Raw genomic sequence first — 4,675 nt, forward strand, 5'->3', positions numbered from 1 at the left:
AGCCTGGGATTTTGTTCTCTCCAACTTGTATGGCCTGATCACTGTGTCTTTTAGATGCAAAGTGTTTTAGATGGTCAATTGAGCTTACTCCCCAGTTAGTGTGCACATGGGATTGATTCCTAACAGGAGTTATTTTAGGACTGTAACCACCGGGATTGTGGGAGGCAGAGTGATCTCCTTTCATTTTAAGATGTCTCTTTTTCTATTTTACTTTCACAGGTAAAATAGTAAGGAAAAGCATGTAGTATTTTTCTTAGCTGCTCAGTAAAAAAACAAAAAGAAAAAAAAACCTGCAAAAAAACAAAAAGAAAAAAAAAACCTGCTCCCCATCTCCTGGTTTCTGCTGCTAATAGCAAAATTGCTAAAATCATTATTAGGATATTTAAATTTTATAAAATAATCGGTATTTTATTAATAATAATTTAATTGTGTTAAAACCATTATTTGATTTTATACCCCCTTTTTAAATAAAATAGCTGTCAAAATAGTGGGCTGCTTACAATAGCAGCTGGTGTGGTGAGACAGCGGGGATCACCTGGAACTCTGGTCAGTTGCATTTCTGCTGCTTACTAAGTGTTAGAGTGGGAGGAATGAGGCAGCTGTGCAAACACACAAGCCAAATCAATTTGGTGCTTCTACCTCTGAATTTGTACTGCACTGACCTCCCCTCTGCCTCCCAGGAAGCTGCAGCAATGCAACTGCTCCATCCCACAATCTTCTTCCAGGTGCCTACATTTAAATCCTCTTTGTTTTGCACAGATTCTGACAAGCTCACTGTGAACCTTCCTCACCAGAAAGCCAAGGTCTTACCTGAGAGGAAGACCTAATAAAGACAAATAGACTTTTTCTTTTCAACGGAAGCTCAAAGTCTGTACCCCCTTGAAGGCATGAGCAACACCACACCTTCTGTTCTCCCAACCTGGGATTCTTTCTCTTTAAACTAGATTTAGACGAACCAGTTTTTCAAACAGAGAATGCCTTCAAACAGAGGACTGTTCTCTGTAAAATAAGGCCACCCTAGATGTTCTTTCAGCTTGCATCCCTATGTCCATTGTGACATGATGTGGATCTGGTTGTCCCATTGACTTCATTTTCATAGGTAGGATGCGGGTGGCACTGTGGTTTAAACCACTGAGCCTCTTGGGCTTGCCGATCAGAAGGTCAGTGGTTTGAATCCCCAAGACAGGGTGAGCTCCCTTTGCTCTGTCCCAGCTCCTGCCAACCTAGCAGTTCGAAAGCATGTTAGTGCAAGTCGGTAAATAGGTACTGCTGTGGCAGGAAGGTAAACAGCATTTCCATGCACTCTGGTTTCCATCACAGTGTTCCATTGCGCCAGAAGTGGTTTAGTCATGCTGGCCACATAATCTGGAAAGCTGTCTGAGGACAAATGCCTGCTCCCGCACCTGAAAGCCTTTGACTGGGCTTAACTATCCTGGGGTCCTTTACCTTTATGTTACCTTACCTAAGTAGTATTGAGAGGTATGGCAGAGACTTGAGTTGCCAGTTGCAACTTCGTATGAATGGGGCTGTGTGGCAGAGATGAATAGCAGTGGTGTGGTAGTGAACCCCGGACCATCTGTGTATTGCTCCTCATCATGAGCCAGCAACACCGTTACTTTCTACTAAAGAATATCTCCTTTAGGATTAGACATTCACCCTCTGCAATGCACACTGAAATACTTATCCATGCTTTTGTGATTAGCACACTGGATTACTGGGTAACTCTATCATCCGCTCTGTTTGGTTGCTGCTGCTCCGTATTGAGTTCACACCACAGCAGCCAGGCTCCTTGGACAAATCTCAACTTTTAAGATCCTTATGTTGACTTAAGCAAAGCCTCATGTATCCTTGGTTTGCTTCACAGATCTGACTTGACTTCATCCTGTTTTGATAGGGAGAGCCTGGCATTCCGTTTATGCTTCCACTGGATTAAATTCCTCAGATCAAAAGTTTTGGTGACATTAAACTGGATTCTCTTTTGAAGGAGATAGCTGTTCTTCAGGACCCTGTCCTGCTCCTACTGAATAATAATAAATAATAATAATAATAAATAATAATAATAATAATAATAATAATAATAATAATAATAATTTATTTATACCCCGCCTTCCCCTGCCAGAACCAGGCTCAGGGCAGCTAACACCAGTAAAATTACAATAAAAACATAAGGGGGGGGGCAATTTAAAATACAGGTTAAAATGCAATTTAAAATGCAGCCTCATTTTAAAAGTAGCCCATAGATAAAAACCATAAGGGGAGGGAAACATGAGGGTCAGACTGAGTCCAAACCAAAGGACAGGCTGAACAGCTCTGTCTTGCAGGCCCTGCGGAAAGATGTCAAGTCCCGCAGGGCCCTAGTCTCTTGTGGCAGAGCATTCTACCAAGTCGGGGCCAGTACTGAAAAGGCCCTGGCCCTAGTTGAGACCAATCTAACCACCTTGCGACTTGGGACCTCCAAAGTGTTGTCATTTGTGGACCTTAAGGTCCTCCACAGGGCATACCAGGAGAGGCGGTCCCGTAGGTATGTAAACTGATTATAACCAAGGATTCTATCACATGTGGAGTGTGCTAGGTTATATCACTTGGGTGTGTGTGTGTGTGTGTGTGTGTGTGTGAAGCCTTTTATTAACTAAACATCTCCCTTACTGAAGTCTAGAGGAATATTTAACTTGGTCTACACCAACTAAATGCTTTATGGGACAATCCCCTTTTTAGTTATTTGAATACGGATAAAGGGGGGAAAGAACACATGTGTCCCTTGTCATGTGTCACAAACAACATCACACTTAAAAACAAAAACAAGCCTCAGCTGGAAAAAGAGCATAAGGTAAAGTAGTTTCATATGGTTTGTTAGAAAGGTTCTTCCTTCAGTTCAGAGATCATGGACCTGGATTACTGTAAATAAATTCTTTAGAAGATGATACAGAATATAAATGATCAGGAACTTCAGAACCAGGGCCCAAATGTGACCCTCCAGACCTTTCTTCTTGGCCCTCGGAGCTCTCCAAGGCATGTTCCCTCCTCCAGACTGTCCTTGGGGACTTTTGCTTGGCTGGCCTGTGTTCTCGAACTGATCATGTCTCTTGTTTCTCTTGGTGGAGGATGCAAAGGATGTGTGGGAGTGGCTGGGTGTAGAAACCTCTGGCTTTTATGTGGCTGGGATATAGCAAAAGGTTGTAAGAGTCGCACTTGTTGCTCCACCCACTTTTCCCTCTGGCCCCACCCACCTTCCCCTGTTGTCATGTAGTCCCCAGAAGATTGTCCATGTGGGGATGTGGCCCTTGGGCTGAAAAAGGTTCCTTGTGTAAGATTTGTCTGATGTCCCTCAGAAAGACCTGATAAAGAAATCTAGACTTTCCACTAGCCAGCTCTCCAGTAGTGCTGCCCAGATATTCTCCTTGCTTCTACTCCTGAGGGTTCCACCCCACAATAGACACTTTCCAAATCTAAATGCCCCCCCCCGACTGCTATTTGCTCCACTGGATGGATAGAGAGAAATACAGAACCTGTACAACGCCTGGTTTCCATTTTCTCTCTTACATTAAGAAAGGATCAGTGGAAGAGCATCAGCTGTGCATGCGGAAAGTCCTGGGTTCATTGCTCTCCATCTCCAGATAGGGCTAGGAAAGTCCTCTGCCTGAAACTCTGGAGAACAACTGCCAGAATACAATATGGAGCTGGCTGGACCAATGGTCTGAGTTGTATAAGGCAGCACCAACTTCCTATGACCCCCCTCCCCTGCACAACCCATGATTTGGGGGGAATAAATTTAATTACCATGATCAACTCCCGCCCAGAAACCTATGTCCCCACTGTGGAAGTACGCGTGGTTCCAGAATTGGCCTCCACAGTCACATACAGACTCATTGTTAAAACCGTGTTTATGGAAGACAATTGTACTCGGCTATGAGTGATCGCCAAAGAAAAGAAGAAATTTAATTAATATTTATTTGTGGGTTGCTTTCCGCACAAAATTTTTAAAGTGACTAATAGCAATAATAACTTTTAAAAAGTACAACGCATATAAATAAATTTGAAAAAAAACAATGCACTAAAATTTCACCCACAAGAATCAGCCACAAGACCCTCCCACCCAGCAATATTTAGTTCAGAAAGATGGCACTAGGAAAGAGTGAAATACAACCCCCTCCCCACACCATGCCCCCAAAGTAGCAGTCTAATTCCCACAGAAGCAGTTTGTTTAAAAAAGCCCTTGAGAGATAAATTGTGGATATCCCTGGTGTAACACGTAGTTCTGACCCCAGTCTGAAGATGTTTAAGGGAGGGCCCCCTATAACAACCTCCCTGAAATCTGAGTACTGTACAGCTTTACTTATCCTCTTGTCCTTCACATGTTTTGCTGTTCATGTACTCCTAAGGACATTTTTCAAACCCTCCTTCTGGTGCAGAGGGCTGCTTGTTTTTTTCAGGCATGCATTCCCAAATTGCTCAGCATACTCCAGTAAGAGTTCCCCATGCTCCCCCTGATCTGGCCACTGTGGAGAGGCTGATACGTCCCCAATTATCTTCGTGGAGCACAAGTAGATGGACTGTTCCTTCGCAGCATGCCAGAAAGACTGCAAACCCTACCAACGTCAAAGGGCAGATAAATAATTGCCACACATCCCTCCCTCTATTATCTGGGTTATTTAATGACCTGGGAATGGGATGCGGA

The sequence above is a fragment of the Podarcis erhardii genome (assembly GCF_964252035.2).
Source record: "Podarcis erhardii genome assembly, chromosome: 1".
Classification (NCBI taxonomy): domain Eukaryota; kingdom Metazoa; phylum Chordata; class Lepidosauria; order Squamata; family Lacertidae; genus Podarcis; species Podarcis erhardii.